This window comes from Chrysoperla carnea, chromosome 3 (genome assembly GCF_905475395.1).
Source record: "Chrysoperla carnea chromosome 3, inChrCarn1.1, whole genome shotgun sequence".
Lineage (NCBI taxonomy): Eukaryota > Metazoa > Arthropoda > Insecta > Neuroptera > Chrysopidae > Chrysoperla > Chrysoperla carnea.
In genome coordinates this window covers 61,484,993-61,512,888 of record NC_058339.1, presented here as the reverse complement: position 1 = coordinate 61,512,888, position 27,896 = coordinate 61,484,993, and the positions used below count along the sequence as shown (strand labels likewise).

Here is a 27,896-nt window from a genome sequence, read left to right as displayed (position 1 = left end):
TTGCCTAATATATACAAAATTATAATAATAAATAACACTATTATAAATGGAATAACCGAAAATAAAATAAATGAGTGTCAAATTAAAATCAATTTCTGTTAAATAATAATATGCAAATTTTCATATTTTATGAAATAGTGAATTTATTTTTCAATAGCATATAGAGATAATAATAGAGGTATTAAACAAACATGACACCAATTTTATATTCTACAATTTTATTTTTGGATTTATCTACCCCACATTATATAACCCCTATTTAAAAAAAAAAAAATTATAACGACATTATAATTCTAGTTTTTTTCTTTCTGTTTTTTTTTTTAAACTAAAATATAATCTATCAATTTAGTTTCATTGTTTAATAAAATAGAAACTTATATTCATTAAACGGAAGGTAACATTCAAATATTGACAAACCAATACACTTATACCCTGGACAGAATCCCTTTCTAGAAAAATAAAAAACCCGACTGCTTTAAATAAAATCTAAAAAGAAAGAAACAAGTCCAGTAGTTTACATAGAGACTTTGACAGTCGGTTCCTATTAAAATCTAGACCGACTGAAGTCTTAATAATAATCGGCCCCGACTGTTAAAGTCGCTATGTAAACTATTGAACTTGTTTTTTTTGCTTTCAGATTTTATTTATAGCCGTCGGGTCTTTTATTTTTTTATTAGATATATATTTTTGTGTCCCAGCACTAAAAAATCCCCTTATTATACTACATTAAAACTTTAAAGCCAATTTATTATTTCTAATTAAATTTAACTACATTTAACTCAAACTTAATAATAATATACATGTTTGTAATCTCCTTGAAATTTGACACCTGTCCAAGAACTATAAGGTTTTTGAGATAAAAAGGATATTATTATATTTAGTAAACAAACATAAATAAGTTACGGTTGACACACAAAACAAAAATAAAATTCTTTGAGTTAAAAAATTATACATTGTGCCTGGAGTTCATATAGTCAAGTTGGTTAAGGCACTTAACACGAATTCAATAGTTCTCAATTCAATTCAATTCTCAAGCATTAGGCATTTAAAAACGTTACTGTATTTGTAATAAAGTCACTACTCGAAACGAAACGATGAGTCTTTACAACTGGTCTTCGTTATCTATCACCATAAGTTTAAATAATCATAAAGGATCTTGAGATCATACTGTCAAGTTTCTAAGCAGATGCTAGACAATATTCACAAAAATGCAATTTTTCTTCCCAAATACTCCCTTACTCAAATGCCCATCTTAGCCAGATGAGGAAATACGTTTTGTCATAATAACTCCAACTTTCAACCCCGTACAAATACTACAAAAGAAGCTATAAGCCAAATGAATGAATAAAACTCATGATGGGTAAAACAACAAACTTTTTATCATGATCATATTAATAACAATTCTGATTAAATTTATAAATTTATTTTCAAAAAATAATTACAAAATATTTCATAAACTAATTAAAATAATTAATGAGAATAATTCAATATAAACAATGGTATACGTATACTACATTTTGTCCCTAGTAGCTCTCAACTAATATAACAAAATTTGTTTGTAAATTGTTTCATTATTTCACATGAATGTGTTAATGTTCTATATAGAAAAAATACTGCATGTGTTTATTATCATTCGTTATCTATGAATGCATAGTTTTCTTCAGGTCTGCCTTTATGTTTCGGTCCAAAACATACTCGGAAAAAATTCGTTCAAGATGGCTGCGTTGACATTTTAATATCAGTCAATTATCGATATATTAGTCCCAATCAGATGATTTTGAGATAGTTCTACCCAAAATTGGTATATTTCCAGGGTAACTTTTTCAGCATGACCACATCTCGTAGCGTCGCAATATGTTCTTTTTTCTCGATTTCAAGCCTTTGCGCACATCTACAGCTTCAAGAATGCCCATGTAACGAGGACATTGTTGAGGCTGTAGATGTGGTATTACGATATTACAAAGAAGGTAGGAGTCCTGAGAAGTTAAAATCCCATAGGACGTTTTCCGGACACTCACTAAACTCGCTTAAAAATTTTAACATTCTAACTCAATCTATAGGGATTATGGTGATACGCAAAGCCTTAAAACCTCAAAGTGATATTTCAACATAAAAATACGTATGATTTTGTAACCCCTTAGTCCAATTTTTAGTGAATAAACAAGTGCGCAAGGAAGTAAAAACATGGAAAAAGCGTTTTTCCAATACAAATAACGTCCTAATTGCTGAAATTAATCCCCCAAATTAATACTGCTTACCTCTTTCGCTGCTTAGAAAAAAAAGTCGAACCCTGGAAAGATGGGAAGACGAACTAAATAACTATAAAATTCACAAAAAACCACTGCATGAGAAAAGTTCAAGATAAGAAAAAGAGAAGTGACATGGAAGAGGCCTATACTCGTCGAGAGGTCTTTAGTTTAAATAATTTAAAAAAATATTAATATAACGATTAGGGTTATTAGATTAGCAGAAACCGTTGGAGATGTTCAAATGTACCGGAAAATACATATATACAAATTCTCATTAATCACGTTTTAGGAGCTTTAAAAAACATGCAATACTATAGGCCTACATATTCGTATAAAATATGACAAAATAAATTGTAGTTTCAAAAACAAAAATAACACGCTAATTCATTAGATTCTTAGATTATTTAATTTAACAGACAATATCGACCGCTTCAATCAATTTTTTAGTGTAATAAAGCCGGTTTTTTTTAAGTATAATTTATTTTCTTATTTTTTAGCCCCGCTAATTTAATAATTGTGTACAATTTGGGTAATAAAGTCGAATTGCAGAAACAAACTTATTGACATGGATACCGACTTATCGCGTAACTAGCGAGTATCCTTGCCACGTGATCTTCCTGTCTATAATTTATTTATATTTTAACATAATATTAATAAAGAAATAAAAATAGGATTATTCCTGCTGAACATAATCATTGGGATAAATCATTATTGGGATAAAATTTATTGGATTGTCATCGGAATTTGATACGTGAGGAAATTTTTCAGTTTTTTGAACAATTAGAAGTAAATTAAAATTGACTCCTAAGATTTTATTACATTGCTAGTTACAAGTGAAGTTAATTTAAGTCATGACGTGTTTAAAATAATGAAAGTACAAACAATCCATTACATAACCGGTATAATACTTATTTATCTATATTTTGTTGTATAAAATAATACATTTTCAGATACAAACAACAAACACACTTTCCATATAATATGGGATGCGTTATTAAAAAGTAATCTAAATTAATGTATTCATTAAAACATTTATAAAAGAACACACTGTACAATAATGATACACATAGATATATACAGAATGGACACTATGTAGGTATTAGAATTTTCTATATCTACATACCAACGTGGTACATAGAAGGAACGAGCAACGTTTTTATCTGGTAAGTAAACAAAAATAATATTCTGTTTTCTGATGATGGTTGTGGCATTCATCACTTAAGTATCTCATTTATATATTTTGTAGTTTATACGATGTGCAAAATGCGATGTCCTTGTATTTTGTTAAGAAACCAACAATCTTTAGATTACAAATATATTATATATTTGTGTACAACAAACAGTTTGTTGCATAACTTGCTAAAACTCATGTTTTTCAAAACGACTTTTTATATTCACTTTGGCCTAGCATATGTTCTCTTAGAGCCGCTTTTGAATATCCAAGAAGTTTCTCGAAAATTCCAAAACATTATTAAACAGATATCCCGTTTGGAAGAACTCGAACGTAGAGCACTACTTTAAACTCAAAGTGTTTTAATAAGCAAATATTCTATAATTTTCCGTAAATTTCCATTTCCTCCAATATTTTGTTAAAAAAATATTTTTACTTGCTCTTATCCACCCGATGAATCCTATACATCCGCCGATAAAAAGTATACGAAACTATTATCAAAGTTATGATGCAATACATGCAGAGGCATCTATGAATACTTAACGAAACTAATGGAAAAGGCATTTATAATGCTTTCTACGACCTAATGCTACGACCTACACAAGCTTTCATGCTCTATTTAACTACCTTCAAGTCTGATTTTGGGGACAAAAATTAGTCTTTGTCCTTTCGGATTTGAAAGAACTATTTTCATATTGGAATCCATCAAAATTGGTTAAGCGGTTTAGGCGTGAAAATTTAGTAGACAGACAGACTGACAGAGGTACTTCCACATTTATAATATTATAGTTAGGATATCAACGACTTACGCCTACTCTAAATATTATTAATATGAGACCCGGTCGTTATAGTTTTGAAGCGGAGAACTCACAACGTGTGACCCTCGTACTAAAATGCTTGTTTCAGTGTATTCAATCACTTTTGTGATTATTGACCATTTGTATCCCTTATTTATATAAAGATATTAATATTTTCTTTCTTTAAAAGAAGGAAAGTGCGTATGTTTGTATAGACATTGAAGGATAATCTCGCCAGTGGAAATAGTTTGAAATTAAAAGTGTCCAATTTATTTTTCAACAGGTGTGCCCATTTTGTGAACTAATAGTAGTAAGTATAGGAGTTTCAGTTATAACTCATTCGGCTCAGTTGTATGCTATTTTGTTTTCATCATCATCATTTTATTGACAAAAAAAACTATCATCAATCAAAGTTATCTTGATTTTAGTTCAAAGTATATTTGTGAATATGTGATTTTGTGTTTTTGTTTTTTACTGAAATGTATTACAGAAGTCATCTGAAAGATGTTGTTTTTGAAGATAGCGTAACAAGAATATACATACATACATACAAAAAAAAAAAAAAAAAAAAAAAATTTAATTCGAAAACGATATGAATACGCCGATGTTTAAAATATTTCTTTTAATAGATATTAATTGTTTTTTAATCCGAAAATTGTCAGGTGTAAAATTTTTATATCAACTGCCAAATAAATATGCGTTTCCCGATACTTTAATGTCGAATTTTCTTACTAGAATGAGGTAACATTTTTTGTATGACATCGTTAAAAATAGTATTGTTTGAACAAGATAAAAGTACGTAAGTTTTTTTTATATTTTAGGGACTGTATTTCCGAAGAAAAAGTTTTTGAAATAATAAAACGTGTGTCCGGTTTGATATTTTCGAGCAAACTTTCATCCATATATCCTCCACTGACACCGACAAAGAATTAAATTTTACACTTCACCACATCTCCTTTACTCTTATCTCCGACTACTGGGTCGACGGAATTCGCATGACAATATTGAATCATTTGGGTTTAAAAATTTATCAGATATGTCATCCTCGACCCGGTGGTCCTCGGATAAACTAATATTTTGAAATGTCGTAGAAAACTTAATTAATATTATTTTCTTACTTACTGAAGAAAGTATTTGCTGCTCTAAACCATGTAACAATTTATCATATTATCTTCACACATAGGCCTGAAACCAAAAAATTTAATTTATTAGTGATCATTTTCGAGATAATTAATATATTTTCTATCATTAACAGTCGAGATTTTAGTAGTATTTTATTGAAAAAGCAAGGCATAAAATAATATGTCTTAATAAACAAACCATAAAAAAATGTGCTAAACTTATACACATTTTTCCAGAATGCAACCCTTGCAAGGCATAAAATCCCCAAAGATTAGTATTCTGAAATAGTTACACATAAAAAATTATGATATGATATTTTTTTATACAAGAGATTTTAGAACTTTAAGATACATGGAATTTTCAAGCGAAAAACATTATCTCAATTTTACGTGTATATATTTAACGGAAAAAAGTATAAAGGAATGAAAGATTGTAGGAAAACCCTAATTATATTTAAAGAAGTAATTTTTCACGTTTTGTTATAATGCGGACATAAAATATTTATAACACTTAAATAATGTTAAATAAACAACATAAATTAAAATATATGGGCTATCCTTTTTTCTCTTTTTTTTTTTTAAACATCACCTAATGTGTATTTTTATTATGTATTACCTACGGACGTTTAATCACCAAGCTTAATTAATTAAGTGTATATAATATAAATATATGGGAAGGTTGTTCTGGTCTGCCATACTTTTTTCCTAAAAAGAGGATTTGGGAAATCCAAGCTCACTGCACCAAAATTCTAGGGAAAAACAAGTATTTTCATTGATACTGCAAATTGGTTTGGTATAGAATTACCATATAATAGAATTAAAAATTTTGACTTGATTAGTTTTCAACATTAAGGTTGATCCTTGGCTAAAAATCTACGAAATATGATGATAAAATAATTTAACATAATGGGGAAAATTATTCCAATGAAATGAAAAGCATTATTTGAATACATATTCTCAATATTTTCTTTTTTTTATATCCATTGTTTTCTTTTCATCCAATAAATTATCGATAATCGGGTGAGTCTATCGCGTTTTCTAAAATGCACCGTTAAAATAAATTAAAAAACAAAACAGGTGATTTTCGAATTTATTTTCTCTTATTTTAATCAAATTTCAGTTTTTGGAGAATAGATTCTTGATAAAAATAATACAACCTTGCCGACAATCGACAGTGTCGCATAACTCTTTAACCCCACCATGATACTCAAAACATATTCACAATACTTTCAATGATAATTTCTTGCTTCTAATACCGACTTTTCTTTTTGGGCAGATTAAAATCTTTTTTTAAAATTTTTGTATGCCATTGATTGCAAAATACATGCATTTCTTTGTCCTTCCTAATTATTTATGGTAAGAAACACATCCATTACCTTTCAGAAAAATAAAAACATTACTTTTCCTATAGATGATAAAAAAACTAAAAATTACGTTGAGTCAACCTGGACTTACGACTGAACTAGACAACTTTCCCGTGAATATATACAGACTTATTGCAGTGATATTTACACATAATATTATTTAGGCCTTATCATTATACAATATATGGAACAACATATATACATATACAGCTGATATAGATCTAAAACGCTTTAAACTTTCATAACCATATAATTGGTTCCCGCTATGCTAATGAGATAAAGGATTCAACATCGCGCACTCAACCAAGATGCTTTCAAGAACCCTCACTTCATATTATAACAAACAGCTTTACACAGTTCCTTCATGCTGGTTTCATATTTAAGTATAGTAAAACTAATGAATAATTAATATCGTTTATTTTTATAATTTTTACATCAAATCCAAAGTTTTGCTTAAAAATTTTTTAAATTATTCATTGCGTTTAAAACTGAACTAAGCACTGCGTGCGGAAATATTTATAACTCCTTTATCTTTACATTATTAATGCGAGTTTTCACACTCAAATTTCATCATATTTATAATAATATTACCAATATTTTTATATATTAATATTATTTATTTAAAAACATAGGCAATATTATGACGTAAATGATGAAATATTTGTTTGATATTACTTTATTATAATAAAATGAACGGAAACTTGGTTCGACACGCAATGAATAACTCAATTACAATTTGTAATTGCTAGATTTATAGCAGATAGACAGGTAGATATCAAAGCCAGTTTAGTAAAAATTTAACACAGTTTAACTGTACTAAGGATACCATTATTATACTTGTTATTAGAGCGCACTCGTATATGTAGTTGTATTACATGTACATACATTCTACCGAATGTCTCTACTATTAGTAACGCAACCGTAATGTAAGAAGAGACTTGTTAGGTAATATGGTTGTACTTCACTGCACCTACACCATTTCAATGAGACTGCTATTATTCGCACCGTGCATGAGTTTTATTTAAGGAGTTTCCATAGTAACGACTGGTAAACTACATTTTTAATATAATTTTATGGATGGACATAAAAGTCTATGAACTATAGGGCTTACATAAAAATACTATTTTCTATCCAATTTAAATTATTTATAATGTTAATTTACATTTAAAAAATATTATATTTATGCAATTTCGTCTATTTTTTATTGCAATAAGTTTAATTAATTGTTAATTTTCAATAATTTTTATTTAACGTTTACTTTAAACACATGTAAACAATTGAAAACACATGAAAAATAGTCATATTTTAAATAAAACGTATTATTTATTGTAAATTTCATATAAGAGAGCAGCGCTGCGACCGATTTAATTGTATCCTCCACTACCACTATGCACACAACGAATAGTCAACTTACTTATACATAGTTATAAAGCTACCGTTAATTTTTTACACTTATTTGAAAAAATCCAAAATTTCGTATGCACGTAGTACTAGAAGGTAGTCAAGTAACACTGAAAAATTCCCGTGTTAAGACCAAAGATAATCGACATTCCGACATTTTGATTTTTTGTCCGGTACTCAACAAGGCAGAATGTCCATCGTCCGACACTTTAATAATTTCAAACTTAAAAGTGAGAACGAACGCCGCTTCCTGCGGGATTAATTATCACCTTATTTGAATTTAAAAAGCTTATATTTATCGATTATGAGCTAGCGAAAACTTTTAAAAGTTTCTCGAGCTCAGAACTTAAAAACCGAAGCTCTAACAATAACACCCGTTCGCAGTGTTGTTTTACAACCGAAGGACTACGCCCACATAAATGTTTGAATACCTAACAAGCATAGTATTGTCTTGATAAAAAACAAAATTTGTTTTTAGAGAAAAGTCGTGTAAACAAAGTTGAGTTAATTATTTTAACTTTTTGAAGGGGAACATCTAGATTTCTCCCTTTTATTCAACATTCATTAGTTTTTATAATTATAATTAATAAATTCTTCCCAGTCAATAACGTAGATCTATTAGTGTAATTGGGATCCCAAAAATTTAATAAATCCGATTCGATCCGATGACGATTGTAAAAGTATTTTCCAGATATTCGCAAGAACGCTCCGAATTAAAAGTTCATAGTCACGAATTTTAGTGAGTATCTCAAAAACTACCCACCTCATCGATAAATGCCGATTTTGTACTTCTTGAGTCAAAACTAAGCTTAATCAAATTTCTAGATCGATAAATATTTTGATTTTCTTCATTTTTAACCCCCGGCTAAAACCGGAGGTGGTTTACAGCTATGTTTCAAGAAAATGAGCTCATGATCTTCATATGGCTTAGCAAATTTTCTTGAAATATAGATAAAAACACTCTTGTTCAAATTATCTTTCAAGCAAACAAAAATCAAAATCAGTTCATCCGTTTAAGAACTACTACGATGCCACAGACGACTCGATCAAATCTGATTTGTGGCGGAGGTTTCTTAAAATTATGACCAAAACAGTACGAAAATTGAAGCGAATTGACGAATGGTATCTGAGATACTTCAGAATAATTGGATTAAAAAATAGTTAAAATCCTTCATTTGACGATTTGATGGGTATTTGTCGAAAAATATTCAAAATGGCTTGAAAAAAAGCTTCACAAACGGGATGGTGTGTCATGCTACTCCCTCAAGTATTAAATGAACCCAATTTATGTACTTTTATTTACAAATTCTGCATTAACATGCACCTGGAATGTCTATTTTAAACCCCTTTCGAAAAAATATTTAGAATTAGCCGTAAGCTTTGCCGTAAGAGTTTTATATAGAAATCACGATGTATATGATTATATACCTACGTTTATATCTCATGTAATTTTTACAACAACTGGTGGTGTCGTATTCATCTTAAATAGTTTTGCTTACATGGTGGTTTTTGTTTTATTCGTTTCATTCAAATATGTACAACACATTTTATAATATCAAAATTATAAAAATTTTTTTATACTTAAATTATAAATGTAATAACAAAGAAAATTACTTCCATTTTATGGTCTTATTTTCATACTAAATGTTTTCATTCTAAAACCATGATGTTAAATTAGATTTACTTTTGACTTCACACATTTTTTTATTTGTGATAAAAGTAGAAATAATAAAACTTAAAAGAAAAACTTTAAAGCTTTGGTACAAGGTTACCATCGTTTTTCACTGTAAACCAGACATGGGCAAATGTGGCTTAGAGAAGTCCCTCAGACTTTTGTATCTAAAATACGAGTAAGACAGTGAAAACCTTACCTGACAACAAAAAATACGAGTAAGACAGAGAGACAAAATTTTTTCTACCTTTCTCATTACTATAAGAGAAACTGAGATAGGTAGAATAGTCGTATACCCGTCTCGCTTCCTCCTCTATGGCCAATGCGGACTTGGATAAAGAGGCACACAATAAAGTTTATGGCACACAATAAAGTTATAACAATGGTGACTTCGACTTAAAATAACTCGCCCACGCCTGCTGTAGACCCATAATGAAGCGACATTTCTATTATTGTTTATTCAACCTTTTTGAGGATTGATTTTGAAGTAAGTTGAATAATAAAGCAATTTGAAGTTCGAGTTCAAGCGTCAACTTTATAGCAATCAATGCTTTTCAATGATTATTTTTTATCTTCGTTAGGTAGTCGATTTACATTCTATAATACTTGGAAAAATTGCAGGAAGTTTTGAAATGTGGAAAAGATTGAAAAGCGGAGTCTAATTGATAAAGTTAAAATCATTTTTTAACCTTTTCGGCAATTGCAAGTTTCCTGTTATTTTGTTTTCACACATTGTATTGTCAAGAACTTTCTTCTAACGTAAAGAACGGATCAAAAAATCAAAATAGTGGAAAAACACGATAATCGAAAAACTATATTTACATTCGACAATCGAGCAACAATGATAACTTAATATTTTTTAATATCACACTTATCTTTATTAATCCTCTAAAAATGATTTTGAAGAATTTTTGAAATTTTGTTTTATTATTGGTTCTTGTTGTAGTAAGAAAGATTCATAGGAAGGTATTTCTATTAATTTATTTTTTTTAGTTTCGCTTGTTTGATATTATCAAATTGTGAGAAAATTTTCAACACTTAACATCCGCAGAAAATCCGTAAAACCACATTTTTACATAATGAAATAAAATTTTGAGTACTTAGATGCTAAGAATAGCTTAATTGAAATTCCAAAAAAAAAAAAAAATATTCGCTACCAAAGTTGGCTAAAACAGACACATTTTAAATCATATATGTTTAAAAAACCTTTTTTTTCAAAAACCTTTTAATAACGCCTTAGTTTATGACTTTTTTTTTGTTTTAAGAAAATAGTTCTTGAACGACAATGAACATTGCAGCAGTGTGTGTATAATTTATATATGTAAACATATACGATGTATAAGTATTATGCACAGTTACACGTCTGTTTTCACAAATGATGTACCTTAATGAATAAAGCATCTCTTTAAATCGGTAAAAATGTGAAAAACAATTTACCGAAACATTTTTTTAACTTCAGAACAAAGAGTTCCGTCAATCATATTCCATTTCAAATAATCGTATGTATTTAAAATTCACTAACTCAATAACAAATACTTAGTTATTCGATATACTTGGTTGGTAACGAAGAAATATAGGGAGCATTCTTCTTATACAGAATTCAAGAAAAAACATTATTAGTATACATTTTTCATCTCTTTTTTTTTACCTCTATATAAAGATGTTAGACTTTCATTAGAAAATATGAAAGCTTATCGGTCTTTAATAAATTTTTCTTTCTCTTTTTGAATTCAATATATTTTGAGAATAAGGAAAAATTTGGTTGAAAATAAAGAATGCTTGAGTTTTAAACAGATTTGTTCCGTAAAAAAACAAATTGTGGTTTGTGGCATGTTCCGTACAAATTTCCTGTAAAATAACAGATATTCGTATAATTTTTAAATTTTTTTTCTTCTTAATAATTTTTGTTTTTTATTTAGCTATGAGCAAGTTGTAATTTGACAGCTTTAAGCAAGTTGTAATTTGATAGCTATGAGAAACTTGTAATCTATAAGCAACTTATAACATGATAATGATGTTAATCTGAACAATCTATACGTATGTATGGTGTTTTCTCCTCAAGCGATTTTTTATATCAATTTTCAGTTTTTGTTGAGTACCAGCTTCTAGTCTGATCAAAAATTTTTATGAAAAATGAAACTTTGACGATTTTGAATAATAGGATACTTTTATAAAAAGTAAAATTTATGTCGAACTATACTTAAATATTTTAATTTTTAGTCATAAAAGCACACTATTATTTTATTATATTAAAATGAAAAGTCGATTTCTTTAATCTGTATATCACGTGACTTAAAACACGAGCCACCATGATGTGACATCATAAAGGCAAAAATAATATGCATTAATTACTAATTTGTTGATGGCTTTTATAGCAATTGTAGGTAATATGTTACCATCAACTTTATTTATACATATAATAATTACATACACGATTGTTGTTTTTACCAATATTACGTCACAAAAATGGCTGACATATTTTTTTGTGGTTTTTCTGACAAACAGTCGAATACCCTATTGTTTTTTATCCCTTAGTTACCTCCACCGTTGGACACTCTGTGATTCATTCTTGTTTGTATACAGACGTCGAACGAGCTAGTTAACACTAAAATTTTACCCCATACATTTTCTATAGACAAATATATTAAACAAAAACTATTCGATACGCCATGAATGTGGCGATAGAATGTCTTTAATATAAGTAAAAATGAAAGAAATAAAAAAAGATTAGAACTGAAATACTTGTGTACGAATGAGATAGAGAATTTTGTTGGTAGGTGTAACATGAACGTTTCATCTATAATATACATTGTGTCCAATTTTATTTTAAGTGCTTCAATATGTTTCAAGCCTAAATTTAAGGAGGTCTCTTCTTAAAAATTAATATTTTAGACGAAAATATATTCTGTTAGAGTGAATTAAAGACTTTTTAAATGTATTTTCTGTAATCAAACAATTTATTTTATTTCTTCAAAAGCGAACACAGTGTAGATGAATAATTGTGAAATAGGAATCGTAATCAGGTTTATTTTATATAAGGAATGTCATTTTACACCTTTTATTTGTGTAAAAGTCAATCGAAAAAGCATCACATATAAGGCTGTACGTGTAAAATGTTTCCCATTTAAAATGATACTGACTTAAACTTAAAGTACAAATACTACTACAATACATTTCCTCCGAAAGAAATGGAGCTATTCCTCCAAAGGAAACGAAGCTATTGCTTTTGTAATGATGGAATTTTGAAAAAATTTCTTCAAATCTTCATCGATCCTACCTAGTGGATATGAAAAATGATCATCGTTAAAATGTATATACATACATGCATCCATATGTTTATGTGTCTGTATTTTCTCTAGCGATCGCAAATTAAGTCCGATTTGAATAAAATTTGGTATTCGGTTTTGGTATTGGAAAGGTCAAATTCGTTAATGAGAAAAATCGACACATAAATGAAGGGTGGGGAAGCGAAAAGTGCACAATTTTGAATTTTATCAATATATAAAATATTTTTGTACTTTTTGATCAGTTTTTTTTGGTTTTTTTCTTTATACATTTAGTTTTTAAAATAAAAATTCCTAAAAAATTAAAAAATGCAATATTTGATTTTTTAATTTTACACTTTTTTTCATCTATTAAGAGGGAATTGGCTTAGTGCAGTTCCTACGAACTTTTTTCGTTTGAAAGTATATTTTATGTAACTTTGGGTGATTTATCATGTCAACAAAATGTAACCCGCAGTTAAGCTTCCAGAAATGTACTCCGAAAATATAATTTTTTGATTACTCGATGAGCGTCGATAAGATATCATCGGTTGATTTAAAATTTCTTACTAAAGGATAAAAAACGATACATACTGATAATACCAATCAATGAAAATAATGTAGCTCAAACTAAACACTCATTTTGATAAAAAAAAGTTCAATTATAACAAGCGCTTTGTAATTTTACTGATATTGCATTGTCAATAGATTTAATTTGGATGGTCATCGTATATAACTACCATAAAAAATCTTACATAAAATACAAATTTACATAACATTTCATACAAAAACAGAGAACTTCTTTACCATAAATTCATATGTAAATGAAAGAATAATTCATCTAAAGTATATTTAAGTAATTTTCTTTAAAATTAATAATTCCATTTTTATTTATTTTTGAGTAAAGAAAACGGAAGTGACGTATTTACACCTAAATTTACAATTTTCAGTTTGTTTCTATGGAAAATTACGTTTAGTTAGCCAAACCATTTATGATTCTGCATGCTATTTTATCAATTATCCAGGCGGTGGCGTTGCTAAAACGATGTGTTGACGACTCTGGCGTTTGAATTTAATTTTAAGAAAAACCATTTTCAATTGTAAAATAACACAAAAGATCAATTAAAAAATTTTTTTTTAATTATTCTTATTAAGTTTTAGTAAATTTTCGAAAAAAAATAAAATAAAAAAACATACAACCTCTGTATTGTAAGTATAAAGTTCTATCATTTTAAATGGAAAACTCAATAGAACTTTATATATCCCGTATATCCATTCAAGGCTAAGACGACAACGAGAAGTTTTGAATCAAATTAATGTTCATTTTTGTACTATGCATTCGTACAACACGAAGAAATATTTCAAGAAAATTTTCCACAAGCTTTATTCAAGGCTTTATGATATTTTAAATTACCAGTCTACAAATCAGCAAGAAACGAGTTCACGCGTTTTAACGGATGCAACGATTTGTTAGATAATGATTATCCGTAAAAAGTTGTTAGAAATAATAATTCCTTTGCTTATTAGACAAATATTTTTTAAGAAATTACCTGCAATGGATTCCAAGAAATCGTTTTTCGAATGTGATTTTGGACGGTATATAAGAAACTTTGCATTATTGCCTTTTTGAAAAATTAAAAAAAAAAATCACAAATAATTTTTCCTTATGAAATAATTTTATAAGGTTAATTTGACCCTAAAAATACAAAGTCAGGTACATTTTAAGTCTTTTCGCGTAGGTTCCAAGATAGCGCTTAAAATCTAAGGATTTTAAACCATATCTCAGAAATTACACTCAACACATCCACCCAATGTAAACAACTTAATCAAAATTTTAGACAAAACAAATTCTCTTGAACTTTAAAATTTCAAAAAAATCATTTACAAGTTTTTAGTTTTGAATTTGATGGAACTTGGTAAACAAACTAATTTTGATACAAAAAGTACAGAAATTAGATTCATTTGTCGATTATACACAGCGACATATTGGTAGGATGGGTAAAAAAATCATCATAGATTATCGCTAAAACCATGAAATCTGACCCTGTTGATTATCATAATATTTTTAATAGCATTTAGTTTGATATCCAATAAATATTCTCCGTGTACCATATCCACAGTTTTGTTATTGCTCTTTTAAATTCAATTTATTGGTATATTTGGTTCATATACATTTATTGGTCTTATTTTTTCTCATTTAAACAGAAGTTTTTATTTCTCTTCTCACATTTTCACAATGTGAAATTTATTTGCACAGTTTTATTAACAACATATATTATTACGTAATTAAATATACAAAATGTCAAATATATATTTATATATTTAGAGAAAAATGTTGTAGTAAATCCGTCCATCAATTCTTATTACAAAGTTTTTTATTTAAATTATTTCAAATTAAGTGTTTTGTTTTATTTTTATTGCCGTTTTGTCGTGTGATGAATATGGTTTATACAAAATATAAAAACTGAAAGATTTAATTGACATAACATTTTCATTAATTCAATAAATTATTTAGCGGGTTTGAAAAATTATTTTATCGACCTTAATTTACATCTAAAATTTGGTATCTTTTGTGAAATGGGTGTGTCCAATTTCGCTATAACTGACGAGAATTGTTTTATGGCTTGACCTTTATGTCTTATTGCCTTTGTGGATTAAAAAGCTTTCGTAAACATCTAAACTATTGTGATGTCTAACAGATTAAATTAACTTGACAGGTAGAATTTTGTCTTCTGTATTTAAAACATGCTCCGCATTGCAAGATTTCTCGATTCAATGATTCTTTATATCGCTTAGATGTTCTTATTCACGGATTGATAAAGGTCCCATACCTGACTCTGAGTTGATAAAATGGACAACTGTTAAAGGTCAAGCCATAAAACAATTCTCGTCAGTTATAGCGAACTTGGGCACACCCATTTCAAAAACGATACCAAATTTTAGATATAAATTGAGGTCGATAAAAGAATTTTTCAAACCAACTAAATAATTTGTTGTGAAATGTTTACAAAAAGTTTGGTGGTCTTGAGAATTTTTTTTTCATCAAATTTGCGATATTTAATGACTTGTAAGTCTGTTGTATGTTTTTTAATTGTATTTTTTAAATAAAATTTCCCAAAATACAATTTAATTTCGAGTATCGTGGTATTTTTTTTAATAACTATGTCTCAACTAAAAGACAACAAATATTCACTCTTTTATGAACTGAACTAATTTTCGTTTTTCGTTAATTTCAATCTTTTTGTAATTTTTCTCAGCATTCATACATAAAACTAGGTATACACGAATGAATCGAATTTTTTGTTTTTAAAGGTAATTAGATCGAGCGTGTTTTGAGCTATGTTCTAAGACGAGTTAAGAGGTTCCATACCCAGAAAAACTAGAAAAGAGGCAATGGGCTTCAAACAGCTGAGAAACTACCATTCATACAAAAATAAAAAAATAAAAACGGTTCATCCGCTTAGGAACTACGATGTCCCTAACGAACAGTATTACATTCGTCATTTTAGTCGGGGATTAAAAAAAGAAATAAATTGGTAGTATATAGTCGGTGTGGTACTGAAGACGTGTAAGGGCGATCCCTGTAGTCCACTTCCTAGACTAACTTCCCAGAGGGGAAAAAACATTAAAAAAAGGTAGGTCTTGTTAGCCTTCATAGACTATTCTTCGAAAATGTACTGCAGCTTATGCTGGAAAGATCATTATCTCCATAGATAAATAATGTGGTTTATCCACTTCTTCTGTTTATTCAGTTTTTTTATTACAGTTAAAACCGGCTCAACTAGTTCTCACACACATTACATTTAAAACGTTTGATTCGGATATTGCGGCCTTGAAACCGCAGAAATAAGTAAAACTGGAGATTTTCATAATCGGCCCCATTACATTAACTTCCTCTGGGAAGTAAAATATATATCAGAAATAAGATGATAAATACGATGATTTACTCGATAATATTTTTCGAAAAACATTGTCCTTTTAAGCCTCTGATTTTCAATTTCAACTAATGAAAACTAATTCTGATTTATCATCATATTATCAAATACATTTTCTTACTTATCATTATTGAAATATGTTTTCAATTACATGCACATATAAATAAATATATATTAAGACTGAATAATTTAAAAATGGCTCAATAATATTGCATGAATATAATATTAAGTATAAAAAATAAGAAATTTAATAATTTTATATCTGCGATACTGAAAAATAGTATTAAAATATGTCCTAATGTATAAAAGATGACAGAACATTGCTGCTACTATATGAGTATGCTATAGTAGTAGAAGTACTTCTTATAATATTGAAATAAGGGTATTTTAATACTAATAGCTAAAGATTGGATATTTTTGTATCGTTCAAGTTCCAATAAACAGTCAAAATACATATATTTTCAATAAAAGTCTGTCAATCCGTTCACAAAATATTAATTACCAACTGCAATTACATTACAATATCCTTATTCAGTGTCAATCCAAGTGGCTCAGTTGGCCGTATACGCGAAGGATAGCGTGTTCGATTAGATCGATAATCCGTGGATCATCACCGGAAAGGTGGTGTGAAAATGAGTCCTATGGTCTAAGTGTGTCCTTCGTGAATGACCATTAAAAACCAACCCACCTTAGCCAACCTAAGCCAACTATTTTTCTAAGCCAACGCACCAATATGTTACAATATATATGCATCGTTTAAAAGACGCTTGAATATTTAGCTTTATAGTTTAGAAGCTTTTTTGCAAAAGAGAATACTTAAATATTAGTTTTTCAATGTTTTGTAACTAAGAAACTACAAGACACATATTTTTGAACAAGACACGTATTTTTATTTAAGTTATATACTTGAAAAAATATCATTCATCTCATCTCAGCTAGTTCGTGAAAGATTTTCTGTCTAAGATACTGCGTATTTGAAATAAAATTTATTGGAGTTTTTTTTTTTCGGTAAGTTTGAAGAAATTTCCTACTAGTTTATAACAACTTGAAGACATAAAAAGTATTCAAATCTGCGTCAACGAATAGGTAGTCTTGCCTGAGCAGGATTTTGTACCACTTCAACCATTTCGCTGCAACTCTTCCGGAGAAACCCAAAATACACGACAAGGATTGGGCTTGGAGTATGTTTATCTTCTTAATAGTACCGTGATGTCGCTATGATTACGTTGTCATTGCAAAAAAGACAATAATTTTTGACTCATCTGCAGTTTAATTTCAAGAAAATTTTTCTTGAAATACCATTCCTGAAACACGTTCTCTGAAGAGTATCACGTGATTAATGAAACATAAAATCAATTTTGAGACGCTTACTCAAAAATTAACGAGATAGTACAGAAGTTTGTCTATTCTTTCGTCAGTTGATATTCGTAGCCATAAGTTTTACCAATTTTAATCACTTACGATTAAAATCCACTCTCGACTTATTTTAAAACGGATACGTGAATCAAAAGGTATGTATAAGAAAATTTTCTATATATTTCTATATTGGGTAAAAGATACATTTCTATATGCTGATTTATGAGTTTACAGTCTAGTTGACTTACAATCGAAAGAATAAGTTACGTGTATTTTATACTAGATAGATTTAGTTTAAGTTGGTAGCACTGCATCTGTATATACGTACGTACGTATATATGGTATGACGTATAGTATACATAACCTATAACCTGTATACATACAACAACCAACTAATATGTATACAAATGCCATTTAAATTTTTATTCAACCTGTTTGTTCTTCAGTCGGCCGTTATAATATTCAATTTTCTTATGTATGCTTTAAACAAGAAAATTGCTTCATCATTTTATATTTTCTTTACTCTCAAACCTTACCATTTTCCATGCCCTTTCCAACCTGAAAACATTTTTCGAGTATCACACACATTTTAACTACACATTTAATGTGCAGGGTAGATTGTTATACCTTGATAATACTAATATTTTCACGTATCTGACAGATATTGTTATCTACAAGTAGCTATATCTACATTAACACAAATTTTACTTACTATACTGCAAGAAAACCAGATATTGGTAGTCCACGTGCTATTTTTACGAGTAAAATAGGGTGTAAAGTAAAAAATTTAGGTTTAATATGTTTAAAAGCATGTTTTACCTGAATCATTGCTTATTTATTGGAAATTCAAGTTGTCATATTTGGAGTTTGATTGTTAGGAGTTTGGAAAGACAAAAGAAGATTAGAAAGATGAAAGATTCTAAATACCTGCTTGCCACATCATACAAGTGAAAATACCTGAAATTCTTCTGACACCGGGTAAAAACAAAATGCTGTTGAGACTACAGCTCGACGACCAAATTCCCTTGAGAGGAACTTGTATGGTTTTCAATACAACGAACGTATACTTTCCAAGAAACTGTTTTCTAAAGTGACCTATGGATGATGTGTAATATTTATTGGATTCTATCCAAAAAATTCTCGTCAAAAAATTAGTTTTGGACAAAATTATTTTAGTTGGTATTTTCTAAAATTAAGAAGCGGTCTCGAACTTTTCTTTTTCGAACTTTCCATCATGTATAACTGCTTAATGTAGAATGATGCAAAATATACTGTTTTCTTTGCAAAGTTTTAAAAAAGGCTTTACAATACATAAATGATTATTGTAATCTAAGGTACAACATTGTTCCGTTCCACAACTTATACGGAAATATACGCCGTGGTACCCACTAGCTTTCCCATGTTTTTCGTTGTATACTCTTATAAACGGGTAACATATGATTTATCACCACATGCCTCAAGAAAAAATACCATTAAAATGGTTATATGGAAAATTTTTATATAATATTCAAATTTGTGATATTTTAATAATACTGAAAAAAAAAATATTACACTCCAATCTGGTGCTAAATATTGAAAAATGTTATTATTGTTCACATTTATTGTGAAATGTAAGTATTTTATCTTGATTTGTTTATGGATGGCATAAAAGAATAACTTTTAAGCATGGCTTTAATAGTTTATAAGCATTGTGACCAGGGTAGCCAAAATGTTTCGTTCAAAAAACTGTGACAACGTTAAAAAGCAGTCAATTTAATAAAAATGCGGTAGATTCTCAGTTTTGCTTAAAATCATTATAATTTACCCAAATATCAATTAAATAAAATTGTTGAAATTATTTATGACTAGCTTGATACCCGATTGTTTCACTGGGCTTTTAAGTAGCAACCACTTTTTTATAGCCTCCATCTCTTTTAATCTCACTTACTTCAGTAACTCTTGAAGGCATTGTTTTACACAGCTAAAATATACGCACAAATTTCAATTTTTTTCTTCAAATGTAAAATAGTCATAATTCATTGAGCATATCAGAAAATATGGCCAAGAATTTATTTATATTCATTTATTATTTTAAATTTTTACAGAAATTTTTTATTTATAGTTCAAAACGATGATCATAGAGCAGTAAAATTTCAGATTAATATAAATTTAAAAAGAACCTTTTTCTAAAATATATCTTTATAAACTATAGCTCATGTGTTATTCTGATGTATGAGCTATATTATTCTACAGTTACATTCAAATTCAATCGGTAGTTTTTGCGTGAAAGCGTAACAAACAAGCAAACATTTATAGGGAAACAACCTTATGCATTGAGTTTTATGGATATCAGAATATAATTTAGAAGAATCTTAAAGGAGGCTAGGAAAAAATTGATAGGCCAGATTATTAAACGAGGCACTATTGTTCGCAAATGTAAAGAAAACAGAAATTTTGCTGCGTAATATTAACATACACTTGGGTTTATTAATAAAAAAAAATACAACCTGAAAGTTCCCTCTTAGGCTCCGATACTAAAAATGGAACTGGGAAGAAAAGATAGAAAGTTCAAAAAGAAGTTTGTCTCACGTCGAAAAAAAGTTTAGTTTTACTTGTGTAAAACCGCCGTTATCTTTGTATAACCAAAATATCTACAGCAGAAAATATTGAAAAGTATTGTTTAAAAACATCACTATGAAAACTTAACTTAATGATTTTTCCCATTAAAAAAAACTATTATTATAATAACACTATAATAATAATGTCACTTCAATTTTAGTTTAAACTCATTAAAAAATATTCAACTATTGTAAAACTTAAATTGGATGGAAAAGCGAAAAAATCAAAAAAAAAAAAATTATTGAATCGTTGAATGAAAAAGAAAACAGTAGTTTTTTTTTCGTAAAAATAAAATGAAAATAAAAAATTGTGTGTTCATATGCCCCATCTCTCATTGTCATCATGAACATCATGAACGCTGCTGAAAAACTCTATCATAATATACCCACCGACGAACTTACAACAGTGAATGAATATTTTCATCTCTTAGTTATTATACAGGGTGTCTAAGGATCTCTACAACGTTCCACCAGGTACATCTTTTTTTTTCTTAAAATTTGGTATGTTTATCATGATTATATATGAAATAAATCAATAGAGAAGTTGCATTAAATTTTTTTTTGCAACAAATTCATATATAAATGAAACAATAATTCAACTAAAGTTTTTTTAAGTAATTATTTTAAAATTAATAATTCTATTTTTTCATTGATTATTCATCAAAAATCTATATTTTTGAATAAATAAAATGGCAGTGACGCATGACTTACATTGAGGCTGTGAGCCAGTCGGTTTCTATGGAAATTTCCGTTATAATATAGTGCAAGTCAGCTGAGAAACAAACCATTTATCATTATTCATGCTATATTATCATTTCTCCGTGCGATGGCGTTACGAAAGCGAAATATTGATGTCACTACCGTTTATATTTATAGTTTAGAAAAACCATTTTCAATTTAAAAAAAAATTTAATGTAAGTTTTCTTAATAATTTTCAAATTTAATTGCTTGCTAGCTACAAAAACACTATTCTCGAATTAAGCCTCGATGGCTGTCATCCGAAATTTAAATGCTGTAATTACTTATCGCTTATTTCAAACGTCAAATGTTAGGTTGAAACATTTCATTTACGATATGAATCGTTTAATGTATGCTCAACAACGCCCAAATTTTCATTTGTTCTACAGAAATAAAAATTCTTTAAGAACTATGTATAGATTTCAAGTGAAAAATTGCCTTCATATTGTGTTCAGTCAAAAATACATCTTTCGATTTCTTATTATGGAAAATCCCTGTCAGATTTTCAGCATTTTTATGAACCGTTCAAGGCCCAAGTGCTCGTATGAGTGCATTTCTTTCCAGTCGCTCAATGGAAGGCTTAGAAAATGTTTGAGAGACATCCTGTATATGTTAGATTGGTATTATGATATCTAACGTTTATTGTCATGAAGAGACAACTAATTCGAAAACTTTTCTACTGAAAATGATACTACTCATTCTGTTCTCTATACAATCATATCATGGGGTAAGAGAGTGAAACTTTGTGGTTGAAACAACTATTATATAGACGTACATTTTCATTCATATTGTGTGTTATTACTATGCCACTTATTATTACCACATATTTGTTGTCATAGACTTGTGAGTAAAAATTGGTAGACATATTATTTATTGTATAGTGAAAAATATCTTGACAGAATAACCATATCGACTTTCTACTCTTTGACAGAACTATCCTCCCGATAAAACAACTAACTTCTCAGAGGGGGAAAACATTAAAAAAAAAGTATTATTAGCATTCATAAATTATTTTTGAACATGTACTGCAGCTTTTGCTGGAACGATCATCATCTCCATGCATAAATGATCTGTTTTATTCACTTTTCAGATTCTGTTTTTTCAGTTTTTTCCAGTTTTTTTGTTATCATTAAAAAACGGCTCAACTAATTCTGCTAAAAACTCTTTCAGTTCTTAAACACGCGATTACGCGTCGAATAAGCCCAGTCAGTAATAGAGGTGAAAGAATCCGAACGAACATACACACATACGAACATACGTACATACACACACATACATAGACATCACATTGAAAAGGTTAGATTCGGATATTGCGGCCTTGAAACCGCGAAAATATGTAAAATTGGAGATTTTCAAAATCGGCCCCATTACATTAACTTCCTCTGGAAAGTTAATAAATGGTAATAAATTTTAAGTATGAACAATATTCCATTTTGTAAATAGAGCCAGAATACACATACATTTTCCGTGCTAAGGGATAAAATAGACAAGTTTTGAAATAGCATAGATGCAATAACTCAAAAATAATGTCATGAGTTTTGTGGATAGAACAATTGAAACGTGGAAAAATCAACATAATGATTAATTCTCGGGACGTTTCTATAATTTTTTACGTTTCATATAATTGTGAAATAAATTGATTGCTTATGCCACCTCAAACACTATCACTAAATTTAAAAAAGTCAAAAGTTTTCTCCTCCTAGATAAAATTCAATAAATATCGTTAACGATTAACAATTTTTTGACATTAATTGTGAATACTTTTATCTGTCTCTCAAATATTCATCGGAAATCATGAGTCTTATTTCAGCTCTTGCTTTTGTACTGCTGATGAAATTTTGAAAAAAATTTCTTAAAATGTTCATTGATCCTAAATAATAGATGTCAAAGATGACCATCGTTAAAATTTATATATATATGGGGTTTTGGTATTTCAAAGATCTAGAGGGATGCGTAAAGTACAAAATTTCGAATTTTTCAAATTAAATAATATTTTTGTAATTTATGATCAGTTTTAAGCAAAAAAGTACTATAGTAATTTTTTCTCTAGATGCTTAGTTTTCCAAATAATAATTCTTGGAAAACTAAAAATACAATATTCGATTTTAAGAAAAATGTATTATTTTTCAATGTCTGAGAGAATTCGCTTAGCTAACGCAGGTTCTGCGCAACGAATATTTTTTGTCTTATTCTCTTACATTTTGTTTCGGTAGTCTCTCGCACATCACTAGCTAGAAATAAGTGACATCAATCAAGATAGACATTTCAAACGTCATTAAGAACTAGTGAAGCCCATGTATGCTTATCTTCAATATTTAATTATATGAAAATTACAAATTTTGTTTATAATAAAATCCTACAAAAATTCAAACAAAACGTCATTGTTAACAACTTTAGATCTATTATCCTCAATATTCATATTACATAAACATAAAAAGATACACATAGTAAATATTCAATTACAATTTTCCATCTTTGTTTAATAATAAAATGTTTCAAATATTTATACATCTAATATATATTACAAGAATACAATGATATTATTAAGGTAAAACCAAATCTATGTATATTCGCTCCGAGCGTGAATTTCGTTTCCATGACAACGATACACTACTTTAATTATAGAATTAATGGATGCATATATAATTGTGTGGATTGCATTGAAAACTTACATTTAAAATTTAATATTCTTGTTTCACAAATTTAAATAAATAATTACGATAATTAACATTTGAAAAATAATATTTGTACAATTTGATTTCTTATTTTCACAATTTTTAATGCATTAAGTTTAATTAATTAGTGTTTTTCAATCATTTTAATTTGACAGTTTCTATATCATTAACATGTAAATAATTGCAAATTAGTCATAACAGCCCACTTTATCTCCAAAATTTTTCACTTAAAGCGCTGGCATCGATTTTATTATCCCTACCATGACTACGCACACAACGAATATGTTACCGGTAATGGATATAACCCGATATTTTATACATTACTAGCTATTCTATAGGATGACTAAAATGGTCAAGCCATTATATTTTAATGTTACAGAAAAGTTGATCCTTTTCTAACACAATCTGTGCTGACTAGAACAAACTTACACAACAATGCACAGTGCATAGTGTCCAACAAATCCCCTGCTCAGTTTATTCAGAACGATAACTCAAATATTCACTATGCTCATTTGAAAAAACAATACTTTCAAAAAAATGGTAGAAGAAAAAAGTTTGGTAGACTCGTGAAAAGAAAGCCTCTCATAAAGTTCCAAGTATGTATTTATCATTTGAAAAAAATCATGATGCCCAACGGTCTATTTATTTATCCAAATATTGAAAACGTGACATAGCATTGAATTTTTATAATCCGTCAGACTAATTTTGGAGTGAAGCAGCTAATTAGTCAGAGAAATAAATGTTTTGAAGCATCCATTTAAATTCATAGTGAAGCTCAAGTAGAACACAGGCTCCATCCATTAAAAAGTACTAAAAATTTAGTTGTTAGAATGGGCTACTGCATATCCAGCTGGGACATTAAATCGGAAGGATTTTGACAATAAAGTACCAATAATTGAGAAATAGCTTAAAGCTGTCTCACTCTATACAATAAAACCTCGATAATCAGGACTCTATAAAAACCAGAGATGTTCCTGAATTTGTTACTATTACTAAATTTAAACAAATAAATAATATCATTTTTAAATGACCCTACTGAATACGTTTTTAAACGAAACTAAATATTTAAATCGCCTATTTCTATCGGAGTGAGTCAGAAAGTGATATCTTTGAAAGAGAAAAAATAAATTATTCTAAATAGTAGTTGTATAAGCGCAGTAAATCTGTCAACACCATAAAGAATACTTTCTTATATTGTGTACCCATTATAGCAAGTATCTCATGGTCACAGCACATACGTAAATTGAACAACGTTGCCGCTTGTGCAATTCACTTTTGGATTAGATTCACTATTCGTCAAAAAGTAATATTTGCTTATAAAAGTAATATTTTCCGTAACTAAGCCCAAAACATCCCTAATTTGCTTATTTAAATGTATCTTGTTTTGTTTGCAAAGTTAATTTTTATAGGAAAAATGTGAACTAAAAGTTTTTCTAAATAGTATGGATTCCTATTCTTTACGTGTTACTGATCGCCAACTATGAAAATTTAAAGCAGCTAACAGAGACGGTCGATGGATGCTTCTATAATTTTTGTTTGCTACTTTAAATCGTTGAAAACTACCCCTTTCAACAATTTCGTGAAAAACTACTTTTAGGTTGCATTTCATTAGAAATACATTAGCATTCTCGATCTTTCAGCTGAACATAAAGTCTATATGTGATATTTGCGGTATTGTAAAAGATGACCAAAGATTTTATGAAATACCTTCATTATATGTTTCTTTAACGGCAACATCTACATAACTATAGATATTGTTGCATTTTGTATCACACAACCTCATCATCTATCTCATCTTTAACAAATCTACATCTCTCACAAGTTTAAATTTGAATATTTTGTTGTAAATGGGATGTTTTTGGTGTATATATTTCTGTGTTTTGTGTATTATTATTTGTACAAATTTGCTTCTGTGTATACACTCTTTGGTTTAACGTCTATTTTCTCTTCTTTTGTCAAATCATAAAATATAAATTACAAAATTTTATTTTGAACATAAACGTAATATATACAGTTGTAATATTACAACGTCGACAGAAGTCTTAGATAGTCTGTTAATACAGAAATAGATATATGATATAAAAATTTAAATGATTAATTTATCGAATTAATTTGATTGAATTTTAAGTTAAACAAGTGAAAAAACACAATTGACTTGAGTTAACTGTTGAAATACCATGTATAGAAAGTATTGAATGCCAGTGCTAACATAGTTTTAATAAATTAATAAAGAGTTTAAGAAGCAACACAATTTGGACAACAACCTTTCTGCCGCAACAACCTTTGTTTGGTTTTGGAAAATATCGAAAATTTTCGAAATTATTTTCTGGAATTTGTGGAAACTTTTCGAAAAATCGAAAAAATCATTCGATTTTCGGTTAATTAGATTTTCATTAGATTTCATAGCTCAAGTTCATAAGATTTTCATAGCTCAAAGTATTCATAAATTTACTCCATTAGACGATTGAATGATTAGTTTCCAATGATCGGTTTTCTCTCAAATATTCGTCGAAATTCAGGATTCAGGTTAAAAATTCTCACAGTACGGGCAGAAAAGTGAAGTTGGTTTTTGAAAATCTTTTGAAGTACGTAAAATACGAACGATGAAAACTATTTAAACCAAGAGGAAGAGTTGACTCTAAAAGTAACGTCACTTACTCAATGTCACGTCGTTGTAGAGTTGCCATAGAAATTACATATAAAACTCTATTATGCCAGAAAGAGGCGAGCAACAATATTTCAATGCTTATAACTTCTTCGTTTTTTAATCAATTTTCAGATTTTGTTATGATATCAAGTCCACTTTTCCATTTCCATTTCCAAAAACCCCCTTCAAAAACAAACAATTCAAAAGCAAATTAATATGCACTAAAAAGTAAAAAATAACGAAAATATAATGTAATTACAATTATTTTTATTTTTTGAGTCGGTGTCAGCCAAGGAAACAACTGTGACAGAACAGTTTGCTGCATGAATTTGGCTGACACCGACTCCAAAATTAACAATAATTGTAACTACATCCTATATTTTCGTTAGTTTTTTAATTTTTAGTGCATATTAATTTGTTTTTGAATTTCTTTTTTGAAGTCGGTTTTTTTTTTTTTGTTAAAAGTATTTTTATTTTATGATTTTTAGTTAAGTACACTAACTAATTTTTCACTTAAAAAAGAATCATCGAAATCGGTTGGCGTGATACTGAGTTATTCGTCCATTTGTCGCGCAAATAATTAATGCAAATTTAAGACTTATATGGTTTTCATATTGTCAGAACTGGACCAAATTGAAATAGGCCACACGGAAAGCACGAGCTTTCAAATAGGTTAAGAATCATTAAAATCGGTTCAGCCAGTCAAAAGTTCTGAGGTAACAAACATTAAAAAAAATGCAGTCGAATTGAGAACCTCTATTTTTTTGTTTGATTTCGGTGAAAAATTGTATCCACGTTATAATATAAAATTCTTTCCCTATATTACATATCATCACAGTGTTAAATGTATAATAAATTGTGAAAGAATACAATATTCTTTCATCTCTTTTTAAAATGTTACAATAAATAT

General features: G+C 28.5%; 1 protein-coding gene across 2 annotated transcripts in view; it reads right to left on the bottom strand.

Annotated features, from left to right (window-relative positions):
• Positions 1–27,896, bottom strand: part of LOC123295632 (uncharacterized protein YBL113C-like) — a 276,979-nt gene that overhangs the window by 196,318 nt on the left and 52,765 nt on the right. For both annotated transcript variants that reach the window (XM_044877048.1, XM_044877049.1), the window contains exon 2: positions 5,340–5,402. The gene's annotated coding sequence lies outside the window, so the exon portion shown is untranslated. The remainder of the gene's footprint in view (positions 1–5,339; positions 5,403–27,896) is intronic.